Source organism: Neolamprologus multifasciatus, chromosome 13 (assembly GCF_963576455.1).
Source record: "Neolamprologus multifasciatus chromosome 13, fNeoMul1.2, whole genome shotgun sequence".
In the NCBI taxonomy this organism is placed as follows: Eukaryota; Metazoa; Chordata; class Actinopteri; order Cichliformes; family Cichlidae; genus Neolamprologus; species Neolamprologus multifasciatus.
The window spans coordinates 5,921,687-5,940,049 of NC_140451.1; the positions used below are offsets into that span (position 1 = coordinate 5,921,687).

Here is an 18,363-nt window from a genome sequence, read left to right on the forward strand (position 1 = left end):
ATAACTAAAAGTCCAAGTGGAAACAGAAAGAATAACTTTCATTGCTGAATTTAACCATTGTCATCACAAGCTCAGCCACATAATTAACAGACACTGGCAGATCTTAAAAGCTGAACCATCACTGAAATGTCTCTCCTTAGATCATTTCGAAGAGCTCAAACAATCAGAGATAATCGAGTACATATTTTTTAGCCAAGCAAACTAAATGATGCTTGGCTTCACTTAAAAGGAAACTTTAGTGCACCCAGAAAGTATTCACAACACTTCACTTGTTCCACATCTTGTTGTTATGGCCTTATTCCAGAATGGATTCAGTTCATTTTTTACCTCAATACTCTACACACAGCATCCCATAATGACAAAGTGAAAAACATTTGCTTGAAATTTATTACAAATAATAAACAAAACTATAGCATTTTACAGTATTGTCATTGTCCGGTTGGAAGATGAACCTTCACCCCAGACTGATGTGCAGAGTGCTCTGGAGCAGGTCATCATCATCTTTGCACATTACTGCATTCATCTTTCCCTCAATCCTGACTAGTTTTCCAGTTCCTGCTGTCAAAGACATTCCCATAGTATGAAGCTGCCACCACAAAGCTTCACTGTAGAGATGGTATGGAACAGTTGATGAGCGCTGTTTGGTTTCCTCCAGACATGACACCTGGGATTTAGGCCAAAGAGAAGACCCTATTGGCAAACCTCAGCGAGAACTTGAGAGAACCCATGCAGACCCGTGCAAGAATAAGCTCTTCTTAGTTTTTCACAGGCATGCTTATAGTCCTGTGAACACTTTTATTTTTACATGAATGATGAATAATGAATGTTCACACACTAGCCGCTGCGTAAATAATTATGTTACCAATGCTTTGAACCATATTCTATGGTTACTTTTAATGGAAGACGTAAAAGGTTCTCGAGGTGCTCTGTAGAAACTAGTCAAACTTCATTTTGAAAAAGGCAATAAAAGTAGCTAAAGAGCTTTAATAATTTTTATAGACAATTTTGCACCGATGTGGCACCTGTTAGTGTCTAAAGAATTGATTGTCTTTTAATTTGCATAACGCTTCTTTGTTGTAACTCATATGTGGCAGGAATGAAGGATCATATGTCATTAAATTAAAAAAGGACATGCTCTTTAGTTTGCAAAACTTGGTGTTGCAGATAACTATGCGCACAAAAAGACAGAAGTAGATGAGTGAAGAATTAAACAGAGCTTCAGTGGATGACTCAAAACCTCCCTTTGTCTGCTTTAAAAGTTTGAAAAATTGTCTAATGCTATCTCACTGTAAGTCTGACATCGGAGACTTTGACAAGCTCTTTCACATTTCTCAAGCTCTTCCTTTCAAGCATTACGGGGCCTTAAAGGTCAATATTCTGCAATGTTTTTATTCACTATACTACATCTGGTTAATTCATCTTTTAATTTATCCTCTCTGCTTGATATGACGCAAAAATGTCTTTGAACAAAACCTCACAGGCTTTCAGGTCTGCGTGGTGAATGATGGTGATCCTTAGACTAACCTAGCACTTTGCTATGGACTGCTGGGAGTTTTTTAGAAGCAAAATAGACCTTTATTTTTTTTTAAATTACTGACAGTATTTAAGGACTATTACATTAGGACTGAGCTTGCTCTCACACAGTTGAACATCATCCATTGTCTCATCCCCCTTCTTCTTAGTTCCCTTTTTAACTTTTCATCTTATTCAACACTAACCCTGACGATTTGGCATTCACACCAATTTGCCATTCACAACTTTGCTAATAACTCCAACCTTTTATTGCATTACCAGTTCACCACTCAGCTGTGGAAGTCATAGGCTAGCAGTTCTCTCACTAACGTGTTAGCCCCTTTTGATTTCCAGTTGCATATCAACCTGCAATTACAGGACCTGGTCTGGAAACTGTCAAGCATGACTGCAGAGGTATTGGAGTTATTGCAATTACACTCTGGTAATTGAGCTGCCACGGGTGACGCTGTTAAACACTGTGTCTATAGTGGGAGTCCATGTTGCCACTGTCTCATTCCATTTTACTCCTTTTCTCAGCATAACACAATGTTTGAAATTCCTTTTTTCACCAGGCAGAGACCGTACACTGCAAAATAGCACATTTGTTTTTCATCTTGACTTCATGACCTTTTAGATATCAAATTAATGTGATGCATTATAAAAAACTTATGTCAGCACTGTAAACCCAAATGTTCAGAGTACTTAAATAATTAAGTAATGTCAGCTTAAGCTTTTAAAAACAGTCCTACTAACTCAAACAACTTAAGATCATCTAACATTTTCTTAGTTCGGTGTATTATTTTTAATAAACTTTGGCTATTTTGCATATTAAGTACCTGTTACTTAAAAAAATAATTAATTAATTTAAATTGTATGGCAGTCATCTTGTAATGTTTTGATTCCTGGGGTCAGTTTGACTACAAACATAAATGATATTAGTCTTTAGTCTGATATAACAGCTGGGTCGAGATTATGAGAAAAGACAATGGAGCATCAGTAGCTCACAGACAAATAAATTTGACAAATCATTTTTTTTTCTTGCTTTGTTCTTTTGTTGTTGTTGCTTTTACTCTTTTTAAAACATTACACAATCATTTTAACATTTTTTTTTACTGCAATTCATTTATTGGGGCATTTAAAAATCTGCAAAAACCGCCAGCTTTAAAAATTGTAAACTTACTTTTTTGACCATGTAAGCTGAACTTTTTGAGAGGTACATGTCAGGCTTTTGAAAGGCAGTTTCAGTCTCTTTTAACAATGTCTAATATTATTAGAAACCAAATGTGCTAGAAGCTTCACTCACTTTGTTCTCACCATAGCAAAAGATGCAGGTAGGTCAAAATTTGGAGTACCCCTTAAACTTGAAGAACAAATATCACAGTATGGAGAACCATAACTATCATTTTATCATAGGTCAATTAATTTTGAACTCACTTAGTAGTCTTGCTGTAGTAGCTTTGCTATCCTCAGAGGTGTTCAAACAGAGCATGCCCAACATGTTCTTTGCCAAGCTTGACAGCCATCTTTTTAGCTGATGACCTTTTTCAAATAGATGGCTCCCAAAACAGGTAAGTCAGCAAATGTTTTGGCTGCAATTTGAAAAAATTCACAGTGGAAAGAGACTTGTCATGAACCTCACGCTGAATTCCAGCATTAACCCAGTTTGTTTTCAATCTTCAACATCTTTTGTCCACCATATCCACTATCCCCACTCTGCACATAGTTAAACCGCCTCACTCTTGCCTCTGTTTGTCACTTGGGTTCAGTTGCCTCAGAACTGTTTACTGTCTAGAACACAGATCATTGGTTGTTACTTATTCATATGTAGTTTGTTCTACAAAAATACAAAGTTGTAACTAAAATAATAAATAGCTTTCAAACATAACTCCTACACACTGGTTAACGGTTAACAACATAAAATTATTATGACAATTTGCAGAATCTTCTGAGTCATGACTAGTGTAAACCACCTTTCTGATTAAGATAATGCATTGGAGATATGATTTGTAATAAAATCATTCTGTGGATTAGTTGATTCATTTTTATTCATGCCCTCTCATTCATTCAGGACAAGTCTGATGTGGCAGAGCTGGTTGGTTGTCATAGATTACTCATAATAGTAATCTATGACAACCACCCAGTTCATTACCAGTCTGTGAAAGGCATTCATTGTGACTTTGTGGAGGTCTCCCAAGAACTGCTGATAAACATCTTGGTAATGTTTGGAGTGATCAATGAACTACACCTACTACTGCAATTTTCACAACACTGTATTCACTCAGAGTATAGTAGTCTGGTAAACTGTTGCCCAACAGTTTCACTTGTCCTGAATGAATGAGAGAGCATGAAAAGTCTCAAGAGTCGCGATCACTGTATCAGAGCACAGTAGTAGTTGTTTCTAAAAGTCATTGTTATGAATATGAATGTTAACTAAGCAGGTATTGAAAAATAACAGAACCAGGACAGTAGTATAATGTATACATACAACAGTTGATCAAACAGTTTCAAAATTATTCAAAAGTAGTATTGCTTTTGGCATTCATTATGTTTTAAATTTTTTATTTTAATATTTCTTGAATATTGACAGTGCATTGTGTTATTGATGGAGCCCAAGAAAATACTGCTGACCTGAAGAAATGTACTTAAGCTGTTAAATTTAGCAGTACTCGATCCAATTGAGGCAATCGGTTGCCTTAATTTGTTTTACGTTTGGTGAGACATGTTTTTGAGTTTTCAGTGTCCATATCTTTGAGTTTTGTTTAGTAAAAAAAATACAAAAGTGAAAAATAAATTTTTGCTAAACTGAAAAAGTGACTCTGCTGTACTCATTTACTGTGCTTTACTACAGCCTGTACATACTTATAGTTATAGAATATTCATAACATACTTCATACCGTGTACATTATAACATACCATAATAGACCCATTCCTGTAATATACTTACATATCTATATTATTGCTAATATATATTGTAATCTATCTATATCACTAAAGCACTTCTGGATGGATGCAAACTGCATTTGCAGTTGCCCTGTACCTGTGCATGTGCAATGACAATAAAGTTCTATTCTCATTTCTTTTAAGCTATATCTACTTATTTCCATGGAAGACAAAATGAAAACTTTAAGTTCTAGTTACTAAAAATATTTACATTTAATTATTAAACATTTTACTTTTATTTTAGTCAAAAGGTACACGTCAAATAAAATCAAACTATCAGAGTTATGATAAGCTTAAATTCCTAAGTTTAACAACTTAAAAAAAAAAACGTTAAGGCAATCGGTTGCCTTAATGTTTTTAAGTTCTGCTAACTTTATGTTTACAGTGCAGTAAAATGTTGCTAAGAGACATATTGCTTTTTGAAACTATTGAATGGAAGACATTCTTAAAGCAGCATAAGACAGTACTGAAGATGTTTATTTTTGAAATGTTGGTCTATATTGTAGTTCTCTGCTAAAACATCAACACTGATGCAAACTGTGTTCGAAAAGTGTAAAACATTGACTTTGCCATGCGAACATTTCAGGCTGTCAGTGCGTGGATACATCACTGTTTCAGATACATTTCACTTGAGGTAAACTGTAACTGTAATCATGACAATCTATTATACAATTTATACAGCCTTCGACCTACTTGTGTTTACCTGACTGCTGTGGTCTTTCTCTAAGCGTGAGAATCTATCAAAGAAATCCAACATAATTCAGTATTCCTTTAATATAACAATCTTCCCTGTGAAATTATATAACTAATACCTCCTGAAACTGTGATCAACATGAAACTGTTATTTTACAGTAAACTTGTCTTAATCTGCAACAAGTTATTAGTGAAAAAAAAGATTGTGTAACTTTTATAGTTTTTATTGTTGTATATTTGAAATTTATTTTTTCTTTTGTTACTGTATTCTCATTATATTAGTTTAAAACACCTATCTATTTATAGAACAAAAGCTTTTTTAAAGTATTTTTTCCTTTCTTGAATAAAGGCAAGATATGTGTTTTTGATGTAATTCCACGAGTCCCTTGCGGCTCATACTGATGGAAACACTGATGTATTCAACATTTTTCTCATCAAATACACTAAATCATATCACACATTTATGTCTAAGAACAACTAAGGCATAGATGTGCTATTGTGACAGTTAAATCATCAGTTTGAACATTTACATATCCGTAATCCTTTGTTTTCACTCATGTGTAACTGTCAAAAGTGACCATGACCATCTTGAGGTTGCTTTCTAATTTTATTGGTTAACTTCTTATAACTTGCCTAGAAACCCATATTAGGTACTTTCTAGTTGCTAGCGATGAGTAGATTCATAATTTCAATTTAAGGTGACACGGTTAGCAGTTAATGCACCACTTCAAACAAAATGAAGCATAGAAAAACATGTTTATCACCCAAAGGCCTATCACACTTGAGTAATTATAAAAATATATTCAGGTCATTTGAAAGAAAACAACATGATCGGGATGAATTTATCTATTTATTTTTAGTATATCGTAACACAGTATCCATGTTCGATTTAATATTCATTTAATTATTTTTCTGTGCAATGTTTTGAAATGATTATTATCCCCTTAATTTGTCCCAAAAGGAGGATAACCAAGATGACATATGGTGACCTGTCTGTAGATGAAAACAAGCAACAATGATGAAGGTTTTAGTGGGTTAAATAGTAGGTGGATAGGTCAGTATGTGGCAACCTGCTAAAGGCATTAACACGCTTTTAGTAGAATTCTGCATCTATTTCGAGAGTCTCCACATGAACCTGCAACTTGTACTCTTCCACATCCCCTCAGTCAAGCCACAGTGTGAGAGAAAAAGTTGCTTAGCTCAGTAGTTTCACTGTGAGGCTATCACTGCTGTAGAGTCCTCCTATCAGCTGGCTTCTGTCAACTTCTATCTCTCCACTTCTCTCCCTTTCTCCTACTCCTTCTGTCTTCGCTCTCTTCTTCACTCCCTGCATGAACCCGGCTTTACTTCTTCCACGCATCTGCATAGCTATCTATCTGTCTCTCTCACCCTTTTCCTGTCCTCTTCTGTGTGCCTTTGTCGTTCAGTCTGTCTATATCCACTGACCCTGTCCTCATTACCGTCACAACACTGCAGCAGCTGGTTGCCTGAGTCACAGCCACCATTGTCGATTCCTCACTCGTCCAACTCGCACCCACTTAACAAAGTGAGGAAGGGAGGGAGAGACAGATACTGAGTAGAAAACAGGTGAAAAGAAGAGGGCAAGTGGGGAAAAGGAGAGTGAGGGAAAGTGTGAGTGAGGAAGGCACAGATTAAAAAAAAGGGAAAGTGAAATTCACAGAAACAGGCAGTACTTCAAAGATATGTACTTATGCGTGTGGTTTTAAATTAATAGATTTTCTCTTTGGCATCCGTATAGATATCAGTCTCTATTCTGACATAAAACAATCAAAGTCAGACTCAACTTTTCTATTTGCTATTGCTTTCTAAGAACTCTCCTATGAAGTAGTTATAAAGACATTTCTACAATCATGATTCAGCAAGTTTCGCCCTGTGAATAACTGGAGAGCTCTGGTATGTGAAAGGCAGCAATTCAAATATCTAATAGCATGATTAAGGATATCAACCTCTAGCTCTGAAGAGTATGAGCTAAATGACCAACACACTGTCCAGGCCACATTACTGGCCTGCACAGTGACATCACATATATGACACATATGACATAATATCACAGATAGAGAGGTGATATGATCCAATCCATGGCAAGTGCTTCTTATTTCATAGTGTAATCTTCACATGCTTCATCTGAAGCACACTTTCTGTGAATTCATTTGCTAATTTATAGTCAGAGTATTCACTTACTGTTTCTTTAAGGTTTTGCTAGCTTAGCTTAGCTCGTAGCCAATTTGCTAGCAGCATGGCCTCTTCACCTGAACCCCCCATTGTGTCAGATGTTTAGTTACTAGTTAGTAATGATACTTGTAATAAATATAGCCTATTAACAGCTCTGGAGGTCAGGATTGCTGAATTGGAGACTCGGTTTCGCACCCCTGAAAAACCTGTTGCTAGCCAGGCCCCTGTATCGGGTGCAGCCGAAGGTAGCATTCCCCCAGCAGACTGCCCCGAGGAGCTAGGTAAACAGGAAGGCTGGGTGATGTTGAAGAGGAAGCATAGTCTTAAACAGAAGCCCCCGGTACACAACCAACCTGTTCACGTGTCTCAACGCTTTTCCCCACTCGGCAACACACCCGCCGGGGATCAAACTCTGATTATTGGTGTTCTGAGACATGTGAAGCTAGAGACACCAGCAACCATAGTCAATTGTCTTCCAGGGCCCAGAGGACGTGGCATTAGAGACATATAAAACTGCTGGCTAAGGGTGAATGTAAATTCAGTAAAATTATAATTCACGTCGGCAGTAATAACACTTGGTTACATCACTTGGAGGTCACTAAAATCAATATTCAATCAGTTTGTAACTTTGCCAAAACAATGTCGGACTCTTTAGTTTTCTCTGATCCACTCACCAATCATACCAGAAGTGACATGATTGGCCGCATACTCATATTTTCACTGCATCACCTAATGATGTCGTTATGGCTTCTTGATACATTATTGCAGTAATATTTGTAACTGTAACTGTAAAAAGGCTACATTTTTAATACATTTTCAGGAATCTATTGTACATTTCTATCCAGCATCCAACATATCATACTTTACTCCTGTTCAGAGAATATCCATGGGTTTACCAGAAGGCGCTCATCATTTTTATTGTAGGCTAAAGGACATGTCCTGCTGTGTAACAGAAAGTTGTTTTTTTTAAATTTCTTAAATTAATTGGTTTTTTTTTTAATTTGATACTTAAACCACTCCAGTTTGAGACTTATTTGCATGTCGCACTGATGAACCAGTGATAGTTGACTATTTTCATGCTTTAGATGAGATTTATTGGTCAGAGGGCCCGGTGGCGCCAGTATCCGGCAGCCTCGCCTCTGTCAGTGCGCCCCAGGGTGGCTGTGGCTACACTGTAGCTTGCCATCACCAGTGTGTGAATGTGTGTGTGAATGGGTGGATGACTGTGTATAGTGTAAAGCGCTTTGGGGTCCTTAGGACCAAGTAAATACAGGCCATATACCATTTATAAATCTGATGGCAATAATAATCACATCAATATGATGTCATTGGAAATAGGGTTTACTGTACTTTCTCATCACCTTTGGTTCCTCCAAGGTTATTACCCTGACTCCTTCTCGGATCAGTTATTTTGATGTTATACGATTTAGAAACGGAGCCTAACTAGACTAGACAAACATAACTTAACTCATTAAGGCTGTTTCCCATGTTTCATGAACTATTTCAGAAAGGTTGATCCAAATATAGACAGATATAGACATATTCTTCCAAGCATTACAACAGCAAGAATAATTCCTTATCCATTTATGAATCTACATCAGCTCCCATTCTGGAAAACTACTAGAGCTGCATAGAATTTTAACCCATGTAAATGTAAAAAAGAACAGTCTGAGTTAAACTGCAGAGGTGACTTTTGACATAAAGTAATCTCCAGCCAGGAATAGTCATAAATATGGATGTGAAATCAAGATATTTTATCCTCTCCAACTTCTTTTTTTTTTACTGTTTATTTATTGATATATATCTGTCTTTCGAGGTTTGTGTGTTTTTTTGTAAGAACAAACTGAAGTTATGCTTTACACAGTATGAAAATTGCGAAACACAATTGCAAAGTGAGTTGCTGGTTCCCAGTCAGTTTGATGATTGATGATGATTACTGTGGACCAAAGTCTGGAAGCATGATTTAAAATTATTATCTATATTTGTTCAAAAATTACACCAATAATATAATGACTCTATACTGGGAGACACTCCCCTGGGTGGTACAGGAAACGTCTCTCAGAGTTTTTTATGGCACCAAAGACGTTTTTAGCTCTCTGTCCGATCATCACCTTTATTAAGAGTGGACGCTTGAGGCGAGCGGCAGAACAATGTAGATAGATAGTCAGAAGGACAAGGTAAGGCTGCTGCGAAGGAGGGCGAGATAGTGGCTGTGTGAGTGTGTGTGTGAGGGAGTGGGAGAAGGGGAGGGGAGGGGAAGGGTGGGAGCAGGTCGAGCTTAGCCAATCCTGTGCCTTGCACTCTCATCTGAATTAAGCTGTGCAAAACAGGCCCCAGGGCTTGGTTGCTAAGCAGTGAGATGGGCTTGCCGATTTCCACAGAGACCTCAGTGGCGAGAGCCTCTCTGATGGCCTGAACCAGAAACCCCATAATAATGAGCAGCACCACGGCAACAATAGAGACCCCAAATAACGGGGTGTGCGCCTCTCGTTTGCTGTAATGTGGGGAATTATGCATGTTATGCAGGATAATTCCATTGTACTGCTTTACCTCATGTTGCGAAACTGAGAGTGACCTCCCAAAAATGCCTTGTGGGGTATGTTATCGCTCTCTTTAGGCTCTTTATTTTTTAGCCAAGGAAATAGTCAGCAATGTTTCCTTATGTCGCTGTTGGGTAATCTGTGGGATCTCAAGTTCCGTTCCTCTTCCTCTTTGTTTGCATCTCTAGCTGAGGTGGGTCATCTTTCTAGCTATTTTGTAATTTGTAGCCATAGAGACATGTTGGTAAACTTGGTAACTGTGGCAGCAGGGATTCTATTTGTTTCCCTGAGAGCTCTTGAGGTCTGCTCATAAGGGCATTTTCCTGAGGTCTTGTTTTTTTTTCCTTCTTCTTCTTCTTCTTTGGGGGGAGAGGGGCTGGGGTACAGCAGGCGAAGGAATTGCAGGTGACCTTTTGGATTTTAGAGAGTGGAGAAAGCTAAACAAGCCAAAGTCTGTTAGTCTGTCAACAAACACTTAAAGGTCTCAGGAGAAGTTGGGAGCCTCCGGGGGCCAAGGAATGCTATTCATCTGGAGTGTAGGCAAGTACGACCAAGGATGCTTCAACGGAGCACATAAACAAGGACAAATGCCCAGCCATTCTCGTAATAATCTGGTAGCAATATGCAGACGCTGGCTGGGGCACTGTATGGGACTGCATGTTAAAGGTTAAGTGAAACATATGAATAATTATGTGCTGTCTTACTGATTCCCTTGTTTGGAGGTCCAGAAACATTTGAAAATGTTAGCGATGGCATTGTAGATGTAGATGCATTTGTAGATTGCTGCAGCATCTTCGTGTTGTGTGTGTGTGTATGTGTGTGTGTGTGTGTGTGCAGGCATGCGTGAGAGATGGGATGACTGACAGGGATGCTGTGACATTTTTGGTGTGATTATAATATTTTTTTTAATCTGATTAATATAGATTTGGACATTGCTGCCTGGAGGTGAGCTAAAATGTCATATCTGAATCATAACTGGTAATCCTGCATTACACTATTTCACTATTCTCTTTCAATTAGGTTTTTGTTTTTTTAAGATACTTTATTAAATGGATGTATGTTTCATTGACAAAATCTCCCTCCCAAGTTGGGGAAAAGTGTCCCAGGAGATGTAGAAGTGACAGAAAATAGATGCTTTGACAGATGAATAAAATCAAACTCAGCTCTCAACTTTTTCCTTTTCATTGCTCAGTTCCTTTTTAGGGTCCACTTCTAAGGATACATTCATGCATTAAGCAGCGTATTCAATGGGCTCTCATGATCCCTCTTGTGTCACAAACAGCCAGCAATATACCTTTAAACATGATGATTAACATAATACCGACTGATCAAACCTCTCCCGAGCAGAGTTCCAGCTTTTAAAATAAAAGTTTGTTGACTTTCACCTGCACTTCTCTAAACAGGAGGACGATCTTGCAAGTACCGGGAACTGACTTTTTTTTTTGCTATTTACACTATACCTTTACAGAAATGTTAATTAACCGCATTTGAATAGGAAAAAAAATACCCAGCAGAAAAAGAAGAAAAGTACATTTTAAATGACAGTGTTAGTGGTGGCCCGATGTGGCCAGGCAATTAGCTGCTGCCAGGGAAGGCGACTGTGGCGATTTTTCTTGCTTAACTCATTAGAGGGGTCTCCGGCAGTGTGCTCACTCATGTCAGGCCCGCATAATTACTTTAAAACAAGGGGGAAAAAAATCAAAGTAGCCACTGTCTGGCATTGTTCGCTGCCCCCTCATCTTGGAATTTAATTAGGCGTTCATTTTAATAAAAGCCCATTTGGGATGAAACGCGGCGTTAATAGTATTCTGGTCCCCTAAAGGCTGTCACGTCTTCATCTGTGGCTTAGATGGACACTGACAGGTGACAACTTGGCTTTTTATAAGCAGATATCAGCTTGCTTTGATAAGGTGGAGGAACAATAAAGTACACACACAAATGGAGCTAAAAATTCACTCAGCATGCAATATTAAAACATTGTTTAGCTATTATGTAAATGAAGATGAGAAATGAGTGAGATTGAAGCGTTTAACTGGCCCTTGTGGACTGTACCATATGCACAGCATCAGCACGGGTAAACCTTCAAAAAATAATCCAGTAGTAGTGTGAAGCTTTATTTGACCTCAGTGTTTGGGCAGCGGAGAATAATTTCTCAACATTTTGCTGCAGGACAGCATGCAGTGACCTCACAATTGAGTCTACAGTGGGTTATTACTTCTTGACGATGTGTGTTTGTGGACTTTGAGAGGTCCGGCATCATGACACACCTTCCTCTTAATGCCTTACATCAACAAAACCCCAGCCACACGGGGTCTCACCAGCCAGTCCAGCCCTTTTATTTTCTGCCCTGCCCTGCTGCGATCTAATTGGTCACCGGTGAGTTCTCCTCTTCCCAGGAATGCTGATGACCACGGTACGGTCCGTTCCTTATGAACTTCTTCAGATCCCCGAAGAGTTCCAAACAACTTCCATCCTCACACTCCAACCTTAGAAATTCACATTTGAGATGTGGATCAGGAGAGGTTGATCCCCTTAATGACCCATTCCATTTTGTTTTCCTGACTGCTGCAGACAGATATAAAAAGGATGGGGGTTTAATTGAAGATGTGGAAAAAAGGTGTAAAGGTTGAGAGAGAGAGATTTCTTTGAAATGTTCCATACCTGTAAACTGCAACCCCAAATCAAATTCTCTCTCAAGCAACAAATCACCAGCTGACTCCATATTTGTTCCAGACAGAATAGCTGCTTGAAGATAAAGGCAGAAAACACCAGCACCCTGTGTTGGTTTTCAAACCAGTATATTGTAGACTTTCTTGAAAAGAAATTGACAAACCTACAACAAGTGTATTTAGCCACTGAAGACTTCGTGCAGTCAGTTGAAGAAAGTGCTGGTTGACTAGTATTTACAGCATTTGTATACTAGTTAAATATGAACAACCAGCAGGTGGCTGTCTGTTTTGCTATGATTTAGGATTTAAATTGGCCAGAAAATCCAAATGCAAGTATTTAGGATACTGTTTTTAGATAATAATGCCTTGAGCCATACAAATAAGTTCTTCTACATTAGTCTGGAATTGGCTCTGAAAGGTCCACATCAGGCATGGCTTTATGTTTTTATTGTGGAAATCTTACAAAACTCCCAACACATTCTGACCAGTCAGCATCTACATAAAAGTAATAGCAACAACCAATAGATGCCAGAAAAATAAAATCTGTAGAGCTATAAAAAACAGTCCAATAGCAAACTAGTCAGATATCTGGTAACATGCTGAAGCCAGATGACCAAAACTGATACCATGTGACAGTCCAACTTCTTGTACATTTTGAAATTAGCAGCCATCAGGCTGATTTGAGAATACAAGAAAAATCAACCTGTAGTTTATGAAAATGTTCTATGGACGGATGGATCATAAGCACTGATCCCCAGGACCCATTTTATATAAACACAACGGCAGTAAAGAGGAGCGATACATTATACACCACTAAAATCTTAAATCTTATAAAGTTATAAGTTATAATGGGATGTAATGAAGGATCAGTCTAAGTATAAAGCAATGCAGTTCGCTCTGATAGCGTAAACATTGATTTAAACAAGTTTTCTATGAGGTAACAGTTTCCTCTGGAGTTCAAAAGCTCATTTTACTGGAACTTTAAAAGGAGACAACCAAGCCTCCCTGATTTCCTGTTTTTATTGAAAAGCCAATGTTGGCTCAATACATGAGTAAATCATTGGATGAGTAAGTCTGGTCCTAGCGGTAATGTCTCCTTGCATCTCTGTTTTCTGTTTGCCTTGGATCACCTGACTGTGAATACCCATTCTGTCTGTCTGCATTATCAATCACTTTTTCAAGACCATTACACATATAAACAATGTACCAATGCCAGGAATGACACATCATAGTAACAAATCAAATGTATTTTTTTTATTTTTATGTTTTTTTCAAATGCTCAGCAGTGGTGGTAAAATTATGATTCATATGACAAACACTGGTTGGCTTCCCTGTGTGCTTTGCAGTTCCATGCAGCTGGGCTCTATAAACTCTGGAAGAGCCACTTCACATTTTGTCCTGTAAATTTGTAATATATATGTTCTACCCTCAATTCTTCTCTTGTTACACAGAATCGATCACATGTACTCTGTATCCCTCCATCTTTGTATTCATTATGTGTGTATCTATGTGTGCGTGTGTGTCCCTATCCGCCCACCCACAGACATATTCTTAAGGGAAAGTGTTGTTAGATCCTTGACCGAAAGCAACATAATGAATGACCCCAGGGTCAAAGCTGAAATGCACTGAAATTGTTGGGTTACTTAACGTAATCCCTGGTTCTTTGATAACAGAGTGAGGTGTTTCACTATGGGGGAATCGCCTCGGCGTGACCAACTACGGAAGCTCCAATGACACCACGTCTGTCTATGACAGACCTGTCGAGCCGTGCTCAGGGCTCCGCCCCCTCATACTAACACGGCCGACCAGCTCCTCCTAACTCATTCTTGCTTTCTTCCCGTGAGAAACTAGTTTGAGCTCCCTCAGCGCATCCAGGCTAACTTGATTAGCTGTTTAACAGTTCTCAGGCATCCCGTGTAGGAGTATCCAGCAAAAACATGTTGAAAAGACACTGAAAGCAACTTTGTGAGATAACTAAAAAAGTCTGAGATCTGGTTAATGTTAACCAATGACTTCTGTTTAGTGCTTTGAACAAAAGTCACTTGTGAATGACATCTCATCGCCTGCATGAACTCCTCAGATTACCAGCAGATTTGAACTTAGAAACATCTATTGTGCTTCAAAATTGGGAATCTTAAAAAAATGTAAAATTCATGTAAAAATGAGTCAGAGTCAACGTAAGCAGGAGTTTTGGGATTATGTCTTTATAAGGATTTCTTCACCAGTGTGTTCAGGGCCCTGTATAGGACCAATACCCTACACATACAACATCTCCCATTGACTCTGTAGCATACAAGTAAACTCAATGGGAGACTGGGAGAAGACCCAAACTGTGAGGGTCACAGGCCAGTGTACTGCCAGTGCTGGTCCCAAGCATGATATATGGGAGGGTGTCAGGAAGGGCATCTGGTATAAAATCTTTAAAATGTTCTGACCCTTGGGCCACATGTTTGACACCACTGAAAAACTCCATCCCCTCATGAAGAGTGTGAGTTGGTGCTAACAATGACTGATGTTCAGGAATTAGCTGTTGTTGCGCCTCAAGCGCCTTGAGGCGACATCAAGCGCCTTGAGGCGACATTTGTTGTGATTTGGCGCTATATAAATAAAATTGAATTGAATTGAATTGAATTGAATTGATCTACTAGAAGATGGTGAAAAACATGGCCTCAACAGCATTCATTTCTGACAGCATGATCATATTTAAGGCAATATTCCATTATTAAAAAATCTTCTACTTTTTAACCCAGTATGAACCTTCCAGATCCCTCAGGTCATCTGGATCTGGTCTTTTATCAGTTCCCAGAGTCAGAACCAGACACGGAGAAGCTGCATTCAGCTTTTATGCTCCTTATATCTGGAACAAACTCCCAGAAAGCCTCAGATCAGCTGAAACACTCAGTTTATTTAAATCCAGGTTGAAGACTCACCTGTTCTCAGCTGCATTTGAATAAAGCACCAAATCCGCACTTAAGCTTAAATTTCAAAACTTTCATTTTACTACTGATTTTATCAACTGTTCTGATTTTATCTGTTTTGATTTTATATACTGTTTTGTTTGTTTGTTTGTTTGTTAATTCGTTAGTTTGTTTGTTTGCTTGTTTTAATCAATTTTAAATCATGCTTTTTATTTGTTTTTGTTTCTAATGTCTCTGTAAAGCACTTTGAATCACCTTGTTGTTGAATTGTGCTATACAAATAAACTTGCCTTGCGTTGCCTAAAGTAATATATGATGCATTTTTATAGGCAATACTTTGTCACTTATTTACCTGAAGAAAGTAATTTGTTACATTACTTATTACATTTTTTGGATGACTCTGTCAACATGGCCAGAGATACATTGTTATATAATTACTAGTTCATAATATATACCTAAACACAGACCTCTTTCCTAATGATGACACAGCTCCTTTAGTGTTTAATTTTCAACACAAAGCCGTTGATCAGAACCAGACCATGAGCACTCTCCTGGAAAATGGTGTGGTCACAGAGTCCACAGGAAAAACAGGTACAGGTGGAAACAAAGGCTAAAATGCTGCACGGCTGACTGCTTGTTACTGTTTTTGTTACCAGATGAAACTCAAACTTGGCTACGGGTCAGCACTCAACTATAGCACCACTCTAGGTTTGATGTTCTTTGGTAGTTGATTTATGCTAACATGCTGTCTTTGGAGGTATTTGCAAACATTTAACACCAGTAGTGGTTTCTGCCTGTGCTCGTTTTGAAGTTTACTGTCATAGCCATGTCCATTCGTCTAATAAAAATTAAACTAATATTTGTGCCCCAACAAAAATGTAGAGTGCTGTGTTATTTTTCTCCTCCCTCTACTGCAAGTTTACTCATAGTGCACGAGGAGAAATGGTATAATTACATAATTTAGTCCCTTATTTACTCCCTGAATAAAGTAAGGCGTTACATTGGGTCACTGTGAGAAAACCTAACGTGACTACAGACCCACGATTGGTTCTACAAAGTAAATAATGAAATTATATTTTGTAGAAAGGCATTAGAGGCCCATCTAGGGTTAGGGTTTGGTTAACACCTACCCTTTTACAGAATGTTTGAATTTAGAAGCCTTTAAAAAATACATAAAATGCAATAAAAAAAATTGTCTTTATAGCATGTGGCTAAAAACCCCACCCCAACCATAACTCTGCATGACTCACTGATGACCTGGTGGATGTTAACAGATTAACATGAATAATACCTCAACCACATTTTGCACATACATTCATTTTTTTCTCGGTACCCTGGCTCACAGTGGTAAGTGTATAAAGATGAGAGTGCACAATCACTTTTTTTTCACGGTAGTCCGCTCAGAATTAGTGACAGGGAGAGAAAGAGGAAAGGCAGAGGGAAGGGGACCACAGGGAGGCTGAGGACAAGTGAAAAGCTAATTAAAAAGATAAGTGACCAGCAGTCGCGGCCTGTCAGGGTGCAGAGCCAGAGCTGAAGTTAACCCGCTTTGTGCTGGATGGCAGCGGATGACAGCCTCGACCGAAGCTTTGTATGGCCTCACCTGTGATGGAGGCGCTCTCTGTTCGCAGGTGAAGGGCTACACAAGCCAGGGTGGCACTTAAACACACTAATAGAAGGACACACACAACCACACGCGCACACTCCTCTTCGCCTTCCTCTTTCACACTGTCTCGGTACATCTCTCCCTCCTCTCTCTGCTTCTTCCTCCTTCCTTTCCCAGCCTCTTGTGACAGATCCAGGCGGTGGGTGGTGGCACTGGCACATTGTTTCCTCCCCTCTCTCTCGCCTCTCTTTTTTCCCTCTTCCTAACACACAGATCTACACCCACACATGGGGTTATAATTAATACTTCTCCCATATCCATATTTCATACTGTTTGCTTAGAAAAAGCCAGCGAGCCGGGGCTGGGGAGGGTTGAGGGAGAGAGTGAGAAAGAGAGGGAGGGATGCTAAAAAAGATCTCTAAGATTAATTAACGGTGGAAGAGGGGGAAAAAAGGGATGTGTCCCAGGAAAGCAGCAAGCTCTGCACAATGCGGCACACTTCATTTGAATAACGGAGCCGTGTGTTTTTCTTCTGTGCATGTGTGCATGTGTCATCGTGACACCGCTCTACCTGATATGAAGGATAACTAGTCCACCGGATTAGAAAACGCACCATCTATCCTACGAGTCCTCCTCTCTCCTCCCCCCCTGCACACCCCCCCCCCCTCCACCTTCTCCCCATTATTTGTATTCAAGGTTTTTTGAAATGACATTGCAATCTGATGATGCACCAGCCCATTATATTGTCTAGCAGGACAAATACCCCAGCGTTTTTCTGTGTAGAACTAACACAATTTTTCCATGTCAGAGTGTGTGTGTGTGTGTGTGAGAGAGAGAGGGAAGGGATGTGTTGGTGGTGGGGTGCACGGTGGTAATATTCCAGCGGTCCGGGGTGGAGGCGAGGCCCCGGGAATGCTGTCATTAATCCTGGAGGAGGGCCGTCGCGCACTTGGATTATTAGAGAAATAAATTTGCATGCTGCATATGAGCCAGGTGAAAAGCACTGAAGGCGCAAATTATATTTCCCTGACAGGCTGAGCGGGAGAACCGGGGCTGCCACCACATCGTTCCATTACACACACACTCACTCACACACACACACACTCATATGCATTCCTATTCCTGCTGCTATACACAGTCACTCAGGAAATCTGTACGTGCGCACATATATGCGGTACACACATTATAGAAAAGAATATGCTGGGCTTTCGATGCGGGGTCAGGAATGTACTGTGCGACTATCTCTGAGCTTCTGTTCACACACTTCCGCAGACACAGCTTGTCACTTAGCT

General features: G+C 39.2%; 1 protein-coding gene and 1 pseudogene across 8 annotated transcripts in view; both read left to right on the forward strand.

Moving 5' to 3' along the window:
• LOC146504925 (uncharacterized) overlaps positions 1-13,108 on the forward strand; it is a 20,900-nt pseudogene extending 7,792 nt beyond the window's left edge.
• LOC146504921 (uncharacterized) overlaps positions 1-18,363 on the forward strand; it is a 483,966-nt gene that overhangs the window by 282,469 nt on the left and 183,134 nt on the right. The window lies entirely within an intron of this gene.